We start from the raw sequence: 20,619 nt of genomic DNA, 5'->3' as shown, positions 1-20,619 counted from the left end.
CATTTGAGCTAACTCGAATATAAATGTGTACTGCACGCTTATGGTCGTCAACGGCCATACCATGTTGAAAGTACCGGTTCTCGTCTGATCACCGAAGTCAAGCAACATCGGGCGTGGTCAGTACTTGGGAGGGTGACCACCTGGGAACACCACGTGCTGTTGGCATTTTTTTGTGTAGAAAAGATAAATAATTTTTTAATCCAATAAATTATTACTGAAATGCCGCTCTGTTTTAGTTAATTTTATTTAGATACATAAAAGCGAAACATTAATGTTTATACATTTGAGCTAACTCGAATATAAATGTGTACTGCACGCTTATGGTCGTCAACGGCCATACCATGTTGAAAGTACCGGTTCTCGTCTGATCACCGAAGTCAAGCAACATCGGGCGTGGTCAGTACTTGGGAGGGTGACCACCTGGGAACACCACGTGCTGTTGGCATTTTTTTGTGTAGAAAAGATAAATAATTTTTTAATCCAATAAATTATTACTGAAATGCCGCTCTGTTTTAGTTAATTTTATTTAGATACATAAAAGCGAAACATTAATGTTTATACATTTGAGCTAACTCGAATATAAATGTGTACTGCACGCTTATGGTCGTCAACGGCCATACCATGTTGAAAGTACCGGTTCTCGTCTGATCACCGAAGTCAAGCAACATCGGGCGTGGTCAGTACTTGGGAGGGTGACCACCTGGGAACACCACGTGCTGTTGGCATTTTTTTGTGTAGAAAAGATAAATAATTTTTTAATCCAATAAATTATTACTGAAATGCCGCTCTGTTTTAGTTAATTTTATTTAGATACATAAAAGCGAAACATTAATGTTTATACATTTGAGCTAACTCGAATATAAATGTGTACTGCACGCTTATGGTCGTCAACGGCCATACCATGTTGAAAGTACCGGTTCTCGTCTGATCACCGAAGTCAAGCAACATCGGGCGTGGTCAGTACTTGGGAGGGTGACCACCTGGGAACACCACGTGCTGTTGGCATTTTTTTGTGTAGAAAAGATAAATAATTTTTTAATCCAATAAATTATTACTGAAATGCCGCTCTGTTTTAGTTAATTTTATTTAGATACATAAAAGCGAAACATTAATGTTTATACATTTGAGCTAACTCGAATATAAATGTGTACTGCACGCTTATGGTCGTCAACGGCCATACCATGTTGAAAGTACCGGTTCTCGTCTGATCACCGAAGTCAAGCAACATCGGGCGTGGTCAGTACTTGGGAGGGTGACCACCTGGGAACACCACGTGCTGTTGGCATTTTTTTGTGTAGAAAAGATAAATAATTTTTTAATCCAATAAATTATTACTGAAATGCCGCTCTGTTTTAGTTAATTTTATTTAGATACATAAAAGCGAAACATTAATGTTTATACATTTGAGCTAACTCGAATATAAATGTGTACTGCACGCTTATGGTCGTCAACGGCCATACCATGTTGAAAGTACCGGTTCTCGTCTGATCACCGAAGTCAAGCAACATCGGGCGTGGTCAGTACTTGGGAGGGTGACCACCTGGGAACACCACGTGCTGTTGGCATTTTTTTGTGTAGAAAAGATAAATAATTTTTTAATCCAATAAATTATTACTGAAATGCCGCTCTGTTTTAGTTAATTTTATTTAGATACATAAAAGCGAAACATTAATGTTTATACATTTGAGCTAACTCGAATATAAATGTGTACTGCACGCTTATGGTCGTCAACGGCCATACCATGTTGAAAGTACCGGTTCTCGTCTGATCACCGAAGTCAAGCAACATCGGGCGTGGTCAGTACTTGGGAGGGTGACCACCTGGGAACACCACGTGCTGTTGGCATTTTTTTGTGTAGAAAAGATAAATAATTTTTTAATCCAATAAATTATTACTGAAATGCCGCTCTGTTTTAGTTAATTTTATTTAGATACATAAAAGCGAAACATTAATGTTTATACATTTGAGCTAACTCGAATATAAATGTGTACTGCACGCTTATGGTCGTCAACGGCCATACCATGTTGAAAGTACCGGTTCTCGTCTGATCACCGAAGTCAAGCAACATCGGGCGTGGTCAGTACTTGGGAGGGTGACCACCTGGGAACACCACGTGCTGTTGGCATTTTTTTGTGTAGAAAAGATAAATAATTTTTTAATCCAATAAATTATTACTGAAATGCCGCTCTGTTTTAGTTAATTTTATTTAGATACATAAAAGCGAAACATTAATGTTTATACATTTGAGCTAACTCGAATATAAATGTGTACTGCACGCTTATGGTCGTCAACGGCCATACCATGTTGAAAGTACCGGTTCTCGTCTGATCACCGAAGTCAAGCAACATCGGGCGTGGTCAGTACTTGGGAGGGTGACCACCTGGGAACACCACGTGCTGTTGGCATTTTTTTGTGTAGAAAAGATAAATAATTTTTTAATCCAATAAATTATTACTGAAATGCCGCTCAGTTTTTGTTATTAAGATAAATTTTTTATTTTAAATGTTTTTTTTTTTTTTCTTATTCACTTGCAAATGTTGATTTGAAAATGTGTTTGCTAGTATTTTTTAAACTTGATATTTTGTTAAATGTGTATGTAATTTTTTAACAGATAAATCGAAAAAAAAAATTTTTTTTCATGAAAATAAATAAATTTTAGGCCTCCTGCTCAGTGTTGCCAGGCGGTCAAATCCAGATTTTCCCAATTCCCTTCCAACTTTTCCCCAAAAAGCGATGTTTTCTACCAAAATTCCCCAAATGCAAAAACTTTTTTCCACTAATATTTTCATAAAATGAATCAACTTCCTCTAATATTTTTGTCCCTTCAAAAAAATTTTTTCCCCAAATAGCCAAATTTTCTTATAAAATTCCCAAACTTTTTTTTCTTCACATTTTCGCTTTTTTTTTTTCTTCTTTATCTTTATTTTTCTTTATCTTTACTAATAATTAAGCTGTAAGGCTCTCCGTCTGGATATCTCTCTGTCCGGTTCTCTTTCTGCCTGTCAGGATCACTAACGCGCATATAGCGCCAAGACCATTCGGCTGATTTTCGTGAAATTTGGCAAAGAATTAGTTTGTAGCACGGGGTTGTGCACCTTTAAGTGATTTTTTGAAAATTTGATTTTGTTCTTTTTGTATTCCAATTTTAAGAACATTTTACCGAGCAAAATTATCATAAGATGGACGAGTAAATGACCAAGTTATCATAACGTGGAACCGTAACGTGGGCAAGGCAATTGGCGAGAAATTCATTATGCATTATTTGTAAATATACAGGGGGACCAAAAGACCTTTTAATTTTCTACTACGGGCAAAGCCGTGCGAGTGCCACTAGTCATAAATACAAGTGCCTGACCCCCCCCCCCCCCCCGAGAGATAAGAAATAACCAAATATTTTTTTTTCTACTTGCATTTACTACCCTGCTTCTGTATGTACATTTAAACTATGATTTTTGTATATATTTATTCAAGAACACTCTTCATCACACTTATTTTTACCTGTTTATTAACTAGTTACTCACGCAGGACATTAATGCGAATTCCATAGCATAATATTCCACATAATGCGAAATGCGAATTCCATAAAGTTGAGCAAAGCTAACCCAACGTTGTTTGATACAATGTTCCCACTACTTCTTGACGCGAATTTAAATACGAAAAAAAAAATTTTTTTCTCGAGGGTTTTTTTCCCCAGGTTTTCCCCAAGGAAAAAAATTTTCCCCAAAATATTCCCCTCAAAACCCATTTCCCCCAAAATTTTCCCAGCGAGCACCAGATTTCCCCAAAATGGGGAAATTTCCCCCCCAATCTGACAACATTGCTCCTGCTGGACATTTAATATTTTTTAATTTGGATAACGGTTTTTGTGGAACTAAAGGGGCAACGTTTTATCCACATGAAATTTGGAACTTCTAAAAAAAATCTTTTTTCGAATCGGCCTGTTATACAGAGCTGTGTAAATAAGCTGAATATTACATACACACTTTCAGGCGCAAGTAGGCACGGTTTGCCGTTGCACAAATTTTATGAAACTTTTATTACAATTATTTTGGCCTAGAAGGAAAAATATAACAGGGTATGCGACTTAAAAAATCGACTTTTAGCTTTTTTTGTTACACCCTAGCCTACATACACACACACACGCCTACATACACACACACTCGCCTACATACACACACATACGCTTACATACAAACGCCTGCACACTAACATGCACTTGTGACTGCGAAAAACATAATTTGAATTCAAGATGTCAAAAACTCGAATTTTCTTTTTTAAATGTCCTGAATTTAAATCAAAAAAGGAGGTTTTGGGTGAAATAGGACGCAGAACGAATAATGATTTAAAAATACTGCATGGATTGATGAATCGCAATATTTACCCAATTAAAGAGTTTAATAATTTCCTCACTAGATAACGCTACAAGGTAGACTGATCTGTTCGAGTAACTTTGCCTGGTGTAGTGTTGTAGCTTGCTGTAGTGCACAAGGTAAAAAAAAAAGTCAACTATCCAAACGATTAACTTCTATTGCATTCTGTTTTCTATCATTGTTTATAAATTATTAAGTCGTTTTGGAACACCCAACTAACATACGCTTTCTTTCGGTGCAGAACTAATATTTACTCAAAATCCCTGGTCTTTGAAGGGCCTTTCTCTTTTCAAGTGAGAACCTACGTCTAGTGCAAGTCTATCGTCTTCACGAGTTTCAGTCGGCTTTCCAGTCAATCAAGCCATTTCTCAGCGATTTTAGGTTCAAAGTTCATACAGTAATTATAGAAAACTCGTTCACAATCTACTTGTTTTTGCTACCAGTATTTCAAATGACCGATAACGTATAAATTCTAAAACGTTATACTTTCTTGCAGGTGCATGATAGCTAAACAGCATGCTTAAACAAACTTGGTCACTAGGTGGCGCAACCCGTACAGTTGGTATTCTTTACTTCCAGTCATTATGTTAATGTGCGTGAGAGCGTACGCGACGAAGAAATATAATTATTTCCAGAGCGAAATCAATTTTGAAGTGAATATATAACAAGTGTGATGTTTCAAGTTTCATAGAAAAACTAAAAGTTTTGGAGGTTAAAACAGGGATCCAAAGCTGAATTAAATACCACGAAGTATAGATAGTACTTAAATGATGGTTAGAACCCAGACAACTTGGTTAAAACTATCAAATTAAAAAAAAAAAAGGTTGGATTTCCATAATTCTACAGTTAATAATTACGTAAAATATTCTGACGTTTTAGTTGCATATTTTCTCAATTTAAAGAACAACTATTAAGTAATTATTTACATAGCCGGCCTTAAGCCGATTAGAGCAAAAGAGCCCAATGGGGCCCAGCTCTAAAAAGGTTTTTTTTCTTCTTAAAAATAAATGAGAAAATAAAGGAAATAAAAAGTTCAAATGAACTCAATTAATATTAATCATAATGTGCTTACTGAAATTTAATTTGTTGGTATGGAGCTACTTTCAGTGCGATTAAGGAAGTAGGGGAAGTTTCCTGAGACTTTTAGCATCCCTAAGAAAGTTAGCAAATATATGTCCAAAACTACTAGTCTCAAATAAATTTCCAGAAGAAAAAAAATGAAACATATACCCAGTTGAACATTTTAAAATCCATATCTAAGTCCGTACCGCTGTACCCTATAACTTCTGGTCAAGAGAAAGCACCTACGTAGTGGGGAACCAAAGTACAAATTTTTAATGATTATGAGCAATTAATACGGTCCGCAATAACGTAAGAGTCAAGGGCCCCTATCCCAGGATCTTACTATCACATGGAAATAAAATTTTAACCTTACTACCGCATCCGCAATTCCGCGTGCCTATACGTAAAGTCCAGGATCCGTCTCCTGGATCCGAGAGACGGATCGAGGGCTTTACCTATACATTGTGCTGCGAAGGGGGCAGAAGTTCAACCCGTAGCCTACGAGGATCTTCTGTTGCTTGAGGAGACTGTTATTTTCCCGCGTAAACGAGGGACAGGGGCAGTGAATTTTGCCATTAGATGGCACACTTTTGACGAGGAAAGCAAAGTGTTCGGACAGGTAAACAAAATGTGTGTTTTGGAGTGTCAAACTTATTAGATCTCTTTCTGTGATGTGCATACTTTTTCCAATTTTCAACTAACAAGCATCTTAGCAACTCAGGTTAATCTCCCTTAACACCTAGAAATGAAAAATATCCTCCTTCGAGTCACATTTTTGGGAAGAGAACAAGCCACTTTCGAATATGAAATAAGTTCCCGTTTTGTTTTTACGAGCAAAATATGTTCTGTAAAAAGTCCACTTTGGTTTTCGTTGCTTGTGTTTGCGTGTTTTTTTTTTTTTTTTTTTAATCATCTGCTTTACACTTTTACAACTTTTTTTGGAAAATACAGGGCAAAAACTTAGTTTATCCTCTCCAAATCTACAACTTTTTGATTTTTATAAACACACAAAAAAAAAAAAAATCTGCATATATTTCATATTTTTCACATTATCCTATTGAATACTACGTCAGAATATTTTACTTCGGAAGGAATTTTTTTTTTTTAATTGCGCGAAAGAGAAAAACAAACTTCCTTTTGAATTTTTTTTTTGCAAAGGTTCAGAATTTTGAGAAAACTCTGCCTATCTAAGTTTTTGATGAATACATGATCTTTTTTAAGAGGAATCTAGACTTCAACTACTATAGAAAAGGCCAGGATTTTATTTCATTGACAGTCTTCACCGGGACTCCCCCCTCCCCATCCCCCCTCGCCTTGAGTTTCCCAGTCTATATCTTTCTCACTGAAAGCAATTTTCTCAAGGTCATTTTTTTATCAGGGCCATAAAATACAAGCACTTGCTTTCGCTATTTCAGATAGTTATTTCTGTCAGGGGTGGCAATGAGGGGTGCGGGGAAGTATAGCACAGATTGAACCATTGAAACTTTCAGGGGGGAAGGCAATTTAAGAAGGTTTCTGTACCTCGCTTATAGCTCACGAGGTCTCATTTTGGAAGAGGGGCTTGGGTGGATGGGCAACGTATCGCCCAGAAGTCTGAACACGTTATTTTACTTTTAAAAAGTTTATTATTTTTTTTTATTATTATTTTGGTGCTTTTTTTTCTTTGCTCTGATAAACTTGTGCGACTTCCCTCCCTTTTTTTTCTCTTTTCTTTAAACCTGTTCATTCTTTCGTTTTCTTTTCTTTTTTTTTTTAATTCATTGAACCTTTTCATTAATTGCACCTATTATTTTATTTATTTATTTTTTTTATTTTATTTATTATTATTATTATTATTTTTATTTTTATTTATTTATTTATTTATTTTTTTTATTTTTTATTTTTTTTTTTTTTTTTGCACCATTTGGAGGTCAAGGTTGACGCCCTCATGCGGGACCCAGTTCGCCCCCTGAGTATCAACCCCTGTTTATCTTTCAATGGCCACTGAAGTAGTTTGAAAATAAAAAGTAAAGAAAAAGAAAGCATCCTCCACTACTCAATATCGGTTGCATAACAAGCGAATATTACAAATAAACGCAAAGTCAACGGTGATTTAAAACATCAATTTCTAGTGTAAAATATTTTAATTTAAAAAATAATTTAAAAAATCATATACTGAATTTGGTATTCCATTTAGAAAACAGAAGAACTTGAAATGGAAAAAATAAAGTCTTGTATTTATATAAGATTTCGGATCGTAAAAGCCTTAATAAGGATGTTGTTTTGTGTGTAATGAGGGGAAAAGACGTTTTTTATTGGAGGTTTTTGGATTACTGAAATTTGTTTTGAAAAATAAAACACAAAAAATTATTTTTAAAAAAAACAGCCTTTTCAACCAAAAATAGGGATGTGTCGTTCATGAACGAACGGGTCAAATAGAACGAATCCTAAAAATGAACGGATCGTTCGTTCACTTAAAAAAATGAGCAACCGTTCTTTTGAACGTTGAGCAGTTTGTATTAATGCACTTGTGATAAAATCGCATTTTTTAAAAAAAATGCATTCATCTTCTTTTTTTTTTTTTTTTTTTTTTTGACTCTCAAACCATCTCAAATTTCCTTTTTCTCAGGGCAGTACAATACATTCATTCGAAACATTTTCTGCTTTATTCATTTTTTTCTTAAATCGTTGCACTTCATTCCCAATTTTCCAATGTATCCATTAGTAATATTTGCTGTAACTTGTTTGGACTAGTAACAAAATGTTTGCACATTCCACTTCCTGTCCCACACACCTGTTAAAATCCTTCTCACGTTTTCTGTCGCTAAAATTATTTCTAAACGCATATTTTTATTCCTTTTCCCCCCTAGCAAACCTTTTGTCATCTATAACATCCCTATCAACTACCATCTATAGTGATTTGGTTTCACTTTTTACTGCGGAAGAATAGGGAAGTTTTCGATTTTTCAATTTCATTTTTATATGATAGAGTAACATGTATGAACATCATAGGTGAAAAAATTTTTGCGATACGATAAGTAGTTTTTTTTAAATTAATTTTTAAAGTTCAAGCGCCTGTGACGTCAGATGGCACAGGAAGTGACGTCCGATAGGAAAGAAACGCTAGCGAACCGGTTCCCATGTCATGGGAGAAATCGAAGAACGTGCATTCGACTTCGCATAACACGTAAAAGGCTTATCTCCTCGCGTTTCTGGAACATTAAACCTCTCATCCTCTCGGAAATATTCGAATATCACCATTGATATTATTTGAGGAAGATTATTTACATTGTGCTTTAACGAATCCGGCCTCCATAGTGTGTTCAAAAGGATTATTGAATTTCTAAAAAATAAAAATATCAGCGCGCTAAAAATGTCCCTAGCGAAAACAAGGGATCTTCGGCGGAAGGCTGGCCATTCGCGCCCTGTGACGTAGGTTCGTGACGTTTCAGAAGAGCGCACTTTTGCGCGTGGATTTTTAAAAATTCATTAAAAATCAACCACGGTGTTTTAAAATTCGGCGATGGTGAATTTTTTAGTTTTGAGGGTCAATTAACAATATGCAATAGCCAAAATATGAACATTTAATAGGTTGCAACTTCCCTATTTCGAAGCTCCCTAATATTTTTTGTTTTTTTCGTTGTACATGGCCTATTGGTAATGCAGTGAAACCTGTATAAGTTTACCGATGCACAACTTTAGTGATCAACTTAAACAGGTGGTCAACTTATAGTTAAATTATATGATATAGATTAATTCTGTGCCTGAAAATAGCGGTCAACTTAGACAGGAGATCAACTTACAAGGGTTACATTTAACAGGTTTTACTGTACTATAATTATACAGTGCTGTAGCTGGAAAAAAAATATTGTTATTATTATTTTTTTTTTTTTTTTTTTTTTTTTTTTTGACATGCTGGAATGGAAAATAAATCTTACCATAGCATCAGAGAATACAAAATGAACTATAATTGCTTTATACATCTAAACCTGAATAAAAAAAATAAAAATAATTGAATTGCTTTCTATTGTTATATTTTCTTTCTTTTAGATCACTAAAGTTTTTTTTCTTTCCAAGAATATTACTTATCTAATGAAACGTCTCGCACTCCCTTGGTGAGTTAACTTTTCATCGCTTCACTGAAAGTATTTTTCGCCACTGACGTTAAGCCGCGGGGCAACGTAGAGCTATTGGCGTCGGTGAGACTGCGAACATGGAAACTCAAGTTCCTACCTCAATAATTAATTCTTCTCATCCACGCAGGAGGGAGGCTTTAAATTCCGCCCGCACGTCTTCTAAGATGTAAATCTCAAAATTATATTTAATCACGAAAAGACCAATTGATAGCTATATGTCATGTGATTGCAAAAACTACTGGTGGTTAAAAATGCAATTTCTTATTAATCGTGCGTATGTGAAAAATCCAGTGATTTCGTAGAGTACCCGGTGATTATTCACAATCCAAATTAAAATTGGTAAAAGTGGTAAAATTCTGAATATTTAACTATATTTATCAATTTTACCGGTATTTTTATATAATCCCAGACTCGTAATGGTAAATAACACTTACCTTTTTACTACACAAACACTTGGATTTTTCTACGAGGTATAGTTTCTGTACACGTCGAAGGCTCTATGCTGTCGGATGCACTTGTCTGCGTCTGCACATTTATTCACCATATGGGTAGGATTTTAATTTCAATTCAGCACAGTAATCCCTAACTAGGACTGGGCGATATCAGAATTTTAATACCGCGATATATCGTTCCCTAACTATCGAAATTTTCGATATATCGATATATTCTTGGAAAAGGGGGGGGGGTATTATTTAGAGCATAATATATCGGAAAACAACAAAAAACATTTTCAAGTATATTAAATACAACTATATTTCTAATTCAAAACTTTCTTGGAGGGTGGGGGGAGGAGAGCGTTCAAATGGTATAGCTCAATGCATGACAAAAGTGCTTCGCAACGAAGAAGTTTTAAATATTCAATTCAATATTTCGTTTAAATCTTTCAATTTGAGTAGTCTCAATAGTGTGAATGTACTTTGAACTACATTTCGTAATGATGTGTTAAATAGTTTATTTTTAGTCATTTAATAGCTCTTGCTTTAAGACTTTTTTACTTCTTAGTTGAGTAACATTAAGTAAAATACCAATAATAAATCTTTAAAGAACGCAGCTATAAATTTTGGAAACTATCCCACCATACACCCATTAAGCACACAGAACTATGAAATATACCTTTATTTTAAGTATCACTAACTGCATTCCATGACGTTGCACGGTCTATCTCGAAGACAAAAGTTTCGTCTAGTGACACATGTTTACAATCAGGTTTAAAAAAGAAGGGAAAAAATAAAATGAACATTTCGACTCAATGTGTAGAAAGCACAAATTTATGGCTCAAAAACAATTATGTCAACTTAGAGAGGAGATCAACTTCAAGGGTGGTCAACTTAACAAGTTTTACTGTACTATAATTATACAGTGCTATAGCTGGAAATAATCATTGTTTTTATTTTATTTATTTTTATTATATTATTATTATCATTATTTTCTTTTCTTTCTTTTTTCTTTTTCTTTTTTTTTTTTTTTTTTTTTTGATATGCTGGAATGGAAAATAAATCTTACCATCGGCAACAGAGGATACGAAATGAACTATAATTGTTTTATACATCTAAACCTAAATTTAAAAAAAAAAAATTATTCGCTTTTTATTGGCAGATTTTCTTACTTTTAGATTGTTAAAGTTATTTTTCGTTCCAAGAATATTACTGATCTAATGAAACGTCTCGCATTCCCGTGGTGAGTTAACTTTTCATCGCTACACTGAAAGTATTTTTCGCCACCAACGCCAACGTTCATCCGCGGGGCAACGCGAAGCTATTGGCGTGTCGCGAACATAGAAACTACAAGCGTCTAGAGGCAGGACAAATCTCTAATGTTAAAAACTCGTTTTTTAACCACGTTGTTTCTCCTTATCGCCGGGTAGGGAAAACTTTTCTGGCTCTTAGGAGGAAAGGGAAAATCTTCGTGGAGTGCAGAAAAAATCCTTCCAAACGGCGATGGCGTGGTGGAAACGATGCGCAATAGGGGCGTGCTGGTTGAAATGTGATGGGAGTGCTTGGTGCCTTGGTGCTTGTCTACCTTTTTATTAAATGGGCAACCAAGTGTTAGTTATTTAAGAAGTCCAATTGGCTTGATTGGTCTTATGGTCTCTTCTTTTTTTTGTTGGATTATTTTTCTCTCCTCTTTTCTCACTCAATTTTTTGGTCTTCAATATATCATAATAAAAAGATAGATATTTAGATAGATAGGATGGAGGTTGCTGCCCATTATCCCCCCCCCCCCCTCCCAAAAAAAAAAGAAAAAGAATTCGCTTAAAACACACCCTAAAAAATTTGACGACGCAGTCTGGTCATTGATATCCCCCCCCGCCCCCATAACAGAGAGCTCGTATGGGAGGAGATGGGGGGGGGATATGGGAGGATATGGGAGAGCCATTCGTCAACTCTCTTTTAAAAATTAAAAATGCTTTATTGATTGAGAAAAAATGATTTCCGACCGGGTGGATTAATTTTTCTCATTGATATCCCCCCCCCCATAACAGAGAGCTCGTATGGGGGGGGGAGCATCAGTTTTAAAATTATAATAATATGTGAAGAAAGCAAATGGATGGATATAGAATGGAATTTTTAAAACAACGAACGAATGTAAATGAAATAATTAATAAATGAATACGTAAGTGATATGATAGAGGATTGAGTACGCAAATGAGATGAACTATTTCACCTGGCTCCACCCGCTTTGCCCCGCCTGCACTTGACTATATGTACAAAGCATTTAAAATACAAATAAGCTTAATATTAAAATAATAAATACTGCACCCAACATAAGTAGATCTTGATTAATATTTAAAACGTTAATAACAAGAACTGTATGACTTAATAATTTAATGAAAAATAATTTTTGACTCAAAACAAAATATCACAATATGAATATCAATTTTCAAAAATTGCTTGTATTAACATATTCCTTGGTTTTCAGAGGCAAATTTTTCTTGAATGCAATAGACTACACGCGTTATAACATAGTTAAACTATTACTAGGTAGCTGGCTCTAAAAGCAAAGTAACTATATTTCACTTTGCCTCGCTCTTTCATTTTATCCCGCTCTTTCACTTTGCTCCACATTCCCCTACTATATAGTTTTCATCTTATTTGATATTAAAATAATGTTTGCTATCGCCTAATTATATTTCGCAAAAGCAAAATTTACATTACTTTAATATGTTGTCTATAGATGATTTACCTTGAAGATGGAACTTATAGTGATTCAGGTCATTGCGACGTACTAAATTTTTAGTTTTTTTGACGGGGGGGGGGGGAGTGAAATGAAAAAAAAAACTAACCGAAAATTTCTTCTGACTATATACTTGACTTACCATCCGTTACATTGTTTGTCCGGAGCTGGACACAATAAAAAAGCATTGTTTGCGAAATTGCGATATAGCTGAAATAAATCTCATTATAAATCTTATTATAATGATAATGCACAAGTAAATGAGAAGTATTTGCTTCAAAAATGTAAGTTGCGAACAATATTTTTATTAAAAAGTGGAACAAAATCTGCACGCATATACTTATTATTCTGTTTATATGTTTCAGAAAGTAATAATTTTACCTCAAATGAAAAATAATCGAAAGTTGCTAACTTTTCTTTTTTTCTTAGAATTTGTAATCTGTTTGTGGTCAACAATCGTATTTTCTTTCTTTTTTTTCGTCTTCTTCTTCTTCTTCTTCTATTTTTTTTTCCCCAAATTTGTGACAGACGATAGTTTTTTTACCACCACGATGTCCAAAAAAGTGAAAACATGAATATATTTTCTACTTATTTTCTTTCATTATTATGCTTTCTTTGTTTTTTTTCCCCCCCCCCCCCAGGAGAGACGCAAAAGGAAGTGAATGATTAGAAATATGTACGCGAAAGGATAATCTCACGTTTTTAAAAAGCTGTTGATATCATTTTCTGTGAAATGAACGTATTTTTATTATCATAATCGTATTTCATTTGAAATAAAATCAAACAAGACTGAACATCGCAACGCATTTTTGACAGTTCATCAATGAAATCAATTTGTAGCATTTTCTCCGTTTGTACGATCTTCGTCTGACGTACTGAATACTAACGACCACTGATAACACAGAGAAACGAAAACATCTGCACAGGCACATTGCCATAAGCGATTCTTTCTTTTCCTGTGCAGCATCAGACACAAATATTCCCTTCCCCCTACAGACAGAATGTGAACTCGTAGATTTTTCACTACCTAGTTAAGTCGAGAAATGGGTAAGTTTTTAACATTAGAATTTGTCATGCCCCTAGACGCTTGGATAGATACTAGTGATGTTCCGGATATCCGTATCCGTAACCGCGGATATCCGAGGGAAAATAACGATCTGTATCCGTATCCGTTATTTTTTTTTGACGGATCTTAAAAAGATCATTTCTATTCTAAAACATTTTAAATATCTGAATAAAAGACTCTTAAAATCCGTTTAAATTAGGTTTTATTCCCTATTTAACTTTTAAGGTATCATTTCAGAAACCAATTTGTATCCCCCCCCCCGTTGCAAAAAGGAAGGGGAAATAAGTTTTTAAAGTGTGTATCAGTGTGTCTTTTTGTGGCATCGTAGCTCTTAAACAGATAAACCGATTCTGATAGTTCATTTTTCGTTCAAAAGGCGACTTGATCGAAAGTGTTCTTAGCTTGGCCTGGTTTTGTAGAACTTTAATTACCGGAGATAATAATTAAAAACCGACTTAACGTTTCTTACAATTAGGGTAGTCAAAATTTACCCGTTCGTTAAAAATGTTGACCCTAATTGATAGAACGAAGTTTTCTGCGCTTGATATTTATTTGAAACTTCTAACTAATATACAGTAGGAGCTATAATCTTGTTAAGTAAATTTTAAATGGAATTCTAAGCCTTTATACGCGTGAGTGGTAGCGATTTCATAGTCCGAAGATAAAGAGAAAAAGCTCAATCATTTAAAATTTTTACCTGCTTTCAGTTCATATTTGTTAACAAATGTGTAATCTGACCCGCGAAATTCATCTTAATATAAGGTCGGCTCTAAGGGACATGTTTGGGTATTTAATTTTTAATTTAATATTAGTTTTTGTTATTGATTTGGGGTTTTTGTTATTCTTCATTTTTGTTTTTCTCGGCATCCTTCAAAAAAAGTGAGATTAAATTCTCTGTTGTATTTACTGTTTGTAAAAGTGTTCACGGCTCTGTATTTCGTCGGTCGGAGTAAGTTTGGTGGAATGGGTCAGCCCTGCATTTATGCTGAAAAAAGATGCGAAAAATTATTTCTAGCCGGTCCAGTAACAGCTTTACACTCTTGTTCCTGTATCCTACATCTACCGAGCAAGATAGAAATGATTTTTCACATTCCATCTAAGCATTAATGCAGCGCTGGCCCATTCCTTCCAACTCTCCCTCAATTTTAACGAGATTTCTTTAAAAAGTAAATCATAGTCTTGATTATATTTTTGCTGTACTTGATATTTTTTGAACAAACTACCATTATTCTGATGGGAATACCTTCCGTAACAAATTTTACACTTGGATAGTTGAATTCTGAGATCCGTATCCGTATCAGCGGATCTTGACACTAATGATCAGGATCCTTAGATCTATTTTTTTAACGATCCGGCACATCACTAGTTATAACATCAAAGCATCGTACGCATGAACAAGTCATACTTGCATTTTTTGAATATTAATAAATAATACAGTCAAAGGGCTATGGATCATACAAACTAAAACACAAGCAATGAATCTTTTTCTAATATTTATTAATTAATGCCCAAAAAATTTTCCAAAAATGGAAATGTTCAAAATTCAAATATTTACGTTGCAAAATGATAACCTACAAAATACAAAACAAACAATTAAAACTCAATTAGGTACTCGTATTGGTGGGAACTATGGAAAGGAGAAGTGCTTTAGGTTTTATTCTAAACAGGTATAGTCCTCAGAATTTATCTCCTTCAATGATATAAAGGAAACAAATGTTTTGGAGCCTGGGAGAGAGGAATATTTTGGTGCCCGAGGAAAAAAATGGAGAATCATTGCAATGATTCTCTATTTTGAGTATCTATGATTGTGTATCTACGATACAACAATTGAGAGACGGCCCCCTTTTGTGGGACCCGGAGCGATTGCCCCGCTGGCCCCACTCTTTGGACGGCCCTGCATTTACTACAAGTCCATCTAAAACTTTTTTTTTTTTTTTTCTTTTCACCTAAAGCCCTCGATCTTAAACTCAGAAAAATCAGTTTTGAAAACAATGCAAATATTTTACTACTGCTAGCAATTTATTAGGTGCCGTTACATAGTTGAGCTTTACAATATTTGAAGGAACTAATTATGATGATTTTAGTGAATGTCCTTATTATCCCATGAAAATTAACAAACCATCAGAGTGTTTCATGAAAAGTAAAAAATATTGCAATTTCAACAAGAGTTTCATAAAGTATCTGAAATTGCGCAGCAGTATTGATGAAAACATTTAAAATACATAAATAATCTTTCAATGTACTTCGATATAGTAATTTTGAACTGTTAGAAATCTTAATGCACTACACCAAGGCATCTTCACATTAAAGATAGCGTTTGATGAAAAATACGAATAGCAAAGAGAAAATATCTAGTATTCCGCACAGTGAAATCACACATGCAACGACACAAAATGGCGGACTGAACCCACGTGACTGCCCGCCTACAATCGCAGTCGAAAGCGGGGCACAGTGCATGGATCAAAGTGTGTCGCCACTTAAGAGACGGATCCAGGGCTTTATTTTCACCCACTGAAATAAGATCCCGAGCAAACAAAAGCTACACTAATACATTTCAAAGCTGCCTCAAAGTCTATTCAGGAGTACTGTTTTTTAGCAACTCTTTAACATTGCTTTGTTATTTTTAGACCTAACTACAGTGACAAACAATATAAATTGTGCTGCGGATAATTGCTTGGTGCGATAAATTTACTATATCTACCAGTTCACTATTCTGACTGAGTTCTAATTAAAACAAAACTGCAGTCTCTAGAAGTGGTGTAATTGGATTTTCTCTGTAAATAATCTCTCATTTTATTCGTTCATATTTATCCTTCATAATTGTCAAAACTACTTCACATGTGCTTGTAAATATTGCACAGTAGAAGACCGTTATAACGCCGACCTATGTAACGCAATTCTCTATACACCGCACAATTTTTCAGAAGCAAACAATAGGTTTTGAAGTTAAAAAACTCCCTCTGTTTTGTCTTGCAAACATAAAAATTGTTAGGAAAATCAAATTTTGAAACAGTTTTTCATCTTTCCATCTTAATTCAGAGTTTTAAAATGAAAATTAGTGTTCACAGTTAAAAAAAAAAAAAAAAAAAAAAAAAAACCAGCAGATGGCTCTTGAAAATGTAGCTGTTATGCAAACGATGAAGGTAGCAAAAGTGCAGGATTTTGATTGTGAAACATATTTATTTGTGAATAACTAATTGTAATATTGGTGCTTTAATACTCATTGCAGATAAAACTCCTTCTGAAGTGCTAATATACAGATATATCCTGAATATTAGTTTCAAAATTTGTGAAATGATCTATATAACGCAAAATCTTGTATAACGCAAAAGCTCTGGTCCCAAGGTGTGCGTTATAACGGTCTTTTACTGTACATACACAAGTGGCCCTGAAAAGATTCCCTTTTTTGATATATTTTCCTCCTCCTCCCCTCATACCTACAATGATCTGTTCCAACAATGACTCAATACCCTCACACCCGGCAAAAGAGCTCACGCTCTCCACCGAAGTTTAATCATGATCCGTATCCGTAGATGTGATAACTGGTCTGTCCGGTATATAGCATACTTTTGCCGCAGTTGACATTTTTTTTTTTGAAGAAACTGCCATTATTCTGACGGGAATATATTCCGTAACAAAGTTTACACTTGGATAGTTGAATTGGGTAAAAAAAGATATTGGGATCCGTATCCGTAGATCATGACACTAATGATCCGTATCCGCGAATCGACATTTTAAACGATGCAGCACATCGCTAACAGATACTACAAATGTGTATAACATATAATTCCTTCTCCACCACGCGGCAGGTAATTTTACTACCTGCCTGCATGGCTGCCAAGAGTGGAAACAACATGCATATATGTTAGAATTCCACGACGAAAAGAGCAACTGATGGCTATATGCCATATGTTTGCAAAAACTACTGGTGGATAAAAATGCAATTTCTAATAAATTGTGTATAATTTGGTAAATTTAGTGATTTTGTTTAATCAGTGGTGATTATTCAGTCCCCACTACAATAGGTATATATAAGAAATTTCTGAATATTCACCTATATGTATCAAATTTACCAGTTTAATAATTTAATCCCGGATTCGTAACGGGAAATGATACTAGGCTTTTTACTACACAAATACTTCGCTTTTTCTATGACGTATAGTTTCTGTACGCGTCGAAGGCTCTATGCCGTCGGCTGCACTTGTCTGCACATTTATTGACCATGTGAGTAGAATTTTAATTTCAATTCAGCACAGTAACCCCCTAACGAATCCGAACCCTTTTAAACTGGATTTCATTTAATCGTGAGAGCTATTTAAATGTACACTTTTTGAATAAAATTCGATTTAGCATAATAATATATCTTTGTGGGCCGAATTTTGTATTTTTCTTATGCATTTTTTTAAATTTCCATTTAGTATTATATTATATTCTCTTGAATTAAAATTTTAATTTTTACTGCAAGCAGTAAATTGTTTATGTACAGGGTGTTCCAAAAATGACTGATACATTTGAAAAATAAAAAAAAAACGAAATGAGCAACGACAGAAATATACCGCTTGTTGCAAACCCAGCCGTAGGTGGGGTGTGGTCTTTGGGGGACCAGGCCCGTCCCTATGCCGGTCCCAAGCCCGGGTAAATGGGGAGGGTTTTGCGATGGTGTAGCATCCACGCATGTAAAACGACCACTCTTTACTTACGCTTGAGCAGATCTGTATCTGCCCAGTGGCTATCGAGTGGAACAGTGAGTAGGCAATGGGCACCACCGGAGCCAGTTCCGTACCTGGGATCCACGGTGTCTAGAGTCGTAAGTGGTTTAGTTCTTGTCCCCTTATGGGTAAGGGGGCCCCGGCCGAAAGGTCCGTTCTCTGGAAGCCCCAGATGGCATAGCAGAGCGGGGTTCCCTATTGTGTACCGCTTGTTGCATTATGCTTGGGACAACAGTAAATTTTCAGCCATTTAACGTTCAAAATTAGTTACAATGTTCCTCAAAAGATGGCGCTGCTGTATTTTAAAAGTATAAAGGAAAAGTCTGTAAGGTCTCCAAAATGACCGGTATGTTTGAAAAATCAATTAAAAACTAAATGGGCAGCGATAGAAATACACTGTTTATTTACAATATGCTTGGAAAAAACAGTAAATTTTCAGCCATACAAATGTTCAAAATTAGTTACGATGTTCCTCAACAGATGGCACTGCATGTATTTAAAAAAGGTATAAAAGAGTCTGTAAGGTCTCCAAATGACCGGTATGTTTGAAAAATCAATAAAAACTAAACGACAGCTACAGAAACACACTGTTTATTTACAAATGCTTGGAAAAACAGTAAATTTTCAGATATTTTAGGTAATTTGAAAAATGTGTCTGTCAGCAAATTTACTTTTTTTCCAAGAATATTGGAAACAAACTGTATTTCTGTCGTTGCATCTCGCCAATATATAAAAAAAAAATCTTCGCCGTATCTAATCTAGTTTATGTGTTATGTGTAAAAGTATCAAAATACGTTTTAACATTACGAGAGGGATTTTACAAAACTCAATTCCGAAGTAACGGCTGGATCAATTGAAACAAAATTTTATATACTAAGGCAAAAAAGGAAGCTGATCACATTTATGTAATAAAAGAAGGTAGGGGGGGGGGTTCTCATTGAAAATTTTGAAGTTGATGCTCGATTTCATATGAAGACGACCCCTCAACAACATTTTACTAACACAATTATGTAGGACACATTATTCCTGAAAGAAAAAAAAACATCATACTCGTGTCTCCAGTGTCAATAGTCTTCGAATACGGAGGAGTGTTTCCTTTTTTTTATTCTATGACTTCACCTTGTTGCATATGTAAGATAATTAATGTAGTCAAATTCACGAGAGACAGGAACCGTAAGTCAACAGTTTGAACATGTAATCTCCAATTTTCTTCGCGATCAGCAATAATCAAGTGTTTTACAAGTGATACCAACGAACGAAAAACTTTGCAATACTTGCACAGTTCCAATTTCTCACCACATCCCTAAACAAAAACTTAAAGCTGTTTTCAAGCTTTCAATATTTAAACGTAGAGATTGAATCATTATTTGACTATTTTCCTCATCCTTTGAGCCGAGAGCATCCTGAGTAATCTTTACTCGTATCTCTTACAGTCTAAAATCAACATCTTTCAATACTTTTTCTCAACATGTATTCTGCAATCTTCACACCTTTTTGTGAGCGAATAGCAGCAAACAACTACTTTTGGAGATAAATGACGAGGAAAAAAAAAGTGAAAATTTGAAGAAATGCAGAATAAGCAATTAGTTCTCATTAGCTGCAAAGCATACTTAAAATTTCGACACTCATTAGGGCTTCCTGCTCTCTTTCCCAATTCAATTCAGAGCCGTTCAGGACCAAGGCAGGTGCTCGGTCAGTTTGGTAGACTTCCCCTCTTCCTCCAAAAACTCTCTTAAAACTTACAGTACGCCAATTTCGGGACTCCTCAAGGGTCGGGCTCCTAGTTTCCGACTAGGCAATAAGTGTCTGATTACCAAGATGCGCATAATTCAGCTCCTTCCTGCCTAAAAAATGAAAAAAAAAAAAGGATTCTCGCGTTTTTGTGAACTCAATTATTGTTGTGTGCATAACTTTTAAAAGGTTTTGTTTGCCTATTTTTCTTCATATTTGCAGTCTCAATTACCACCATATAAGGCCTCAAAATACAGATTTTTATATCTCTTTTTCGAAAATTTTCCCGGGGGAGAAACCCAAGGAAACCCTGAAATTATGCATGTTCTACATCCCAGTTAAAGGGCCAATCTCCTGTTACCAGGTGAATTAAAGATAATAAGAAATTAAAA

General features: G+C 34.9%; 9 non-coding genes across 9 annotated transcripts; all 9 read left to right on the top strand.

The window, feature by feature from the left end:
* The first annotated feature begins 46 nt into the window (after positions 1 to 46).
* Positions 47 to 165, top strand: LOC129228812 (5S ribosomal RNA). Its single transcript, XR_008580995.1, has one exon. It is a non-coding gene; the product is annotated as a 5S ribosomal RNA (ribosomal RNA).
* Positions 166 to 326: 161 nt separating this feature from the next.
* Positions 327 to 445, top strand: LOC129228801 (5S ribosomal RNA). The gene has a single exon (XR_008580985.1). It is a non-coding gene; the product is annotated as a 5S ribosomal RNA (ribosomal RNA).
* A 161-nt stretch (positions 446 to 606) lies between these two features.
* On the top strand, positions 607 to 725 carry LOC129228790 (5S ribosomal RNA). The gene has a single exon (XR_008580977.1). It is a non-coding gene; the product is annotated as a 5S ribosomal RNA (ribosomal RNA).
* Positions 726 to 886: 161 nt separating this feature from the next.
* Positions 887 to 1,005, top strand: LOC129228779 (5S ribosomal RNA). The gene has a single exon (XR_008580970.1). It is a non-coding gene; the product is annotated as a 5S ribosomal RNA (ribosomal RNA).
* A 161-nt stretch (positions 1,006 to 1,166) lies between these two features.
* LOC129228768 (5S ribosomal RNA) lies at positions 1,167 to 1,285 on the top strand. The gene has a single exon (XR_008580962.1). It is a non-coding gene; the product is annotated as a 5S ribosomal RNA (ribosomal RNA).
* Positions 1,286 to 1,446: 161 nt separating this feature from the next.
* Positions 1,447 to 1,565, top strand: LOC129228757 (5S ribosomal RNA). The gene has a single exon (XR_008580951.1). It is a non-coding gene; the product is annotated as a 5S ribosomal RNA (ribosomal RNA).
* Positions 1,566 to 1,726: 161 nt separating this feature from the next.
* LOC129228746 (5S ribosomal RNA) lies at positions 1,727 to 1,845 on the top strand. The gene has a single exon (XR_008580940.1). It is a non-coding gene; the product is annotated as a 5S ribosomal RNA (ribosomal RNA).
* A 161-nt stretch (positions 1,846 to 2,006) lies between these two features.
* Positions 2,007 to 2,125, top strand: LOC129228736 (5S ribosomal RNA). Its single transcript, XR_008580930.1, has one exon. It is a non-coding gene; the product is annotated as a 5S ribosomal RNA (ribosomal RNA).
* Positions 2,126 to 2,286: 161 nt separating this feature from the next.
* Positions 2,287 to 2,405, top strand: LOC129228887 (5S ribosomal RNA). The gene has a single exon (XR_008581065.1). It is a non-coding gene; the product is annotated as a 5S ribosomal RNA (ribosomal RNA).
* Positions 2,406 to 20,619: the final 18,214 nt, after the last annotated feature.

This window comes from Uloborus diversus, chromosome 8 (assembly GCF_026930045.1).
Source record: "Uloborus diversus isolate 005 chromosome 8, Udiv.v.3.1, whole genome shotgun sequence".
Taxonomy (NCBI): Eukaryota; Metazoa; Arthropoda; class Arachnida; order Araneae; family Uloboridae; genus Uloborus; species Uloborus diversus.
The sequence above is the reverse complement of the archived record's forward strand: the minus strand, read 5'-3'. Positions and strand labels throughout refer to the sequence as shown.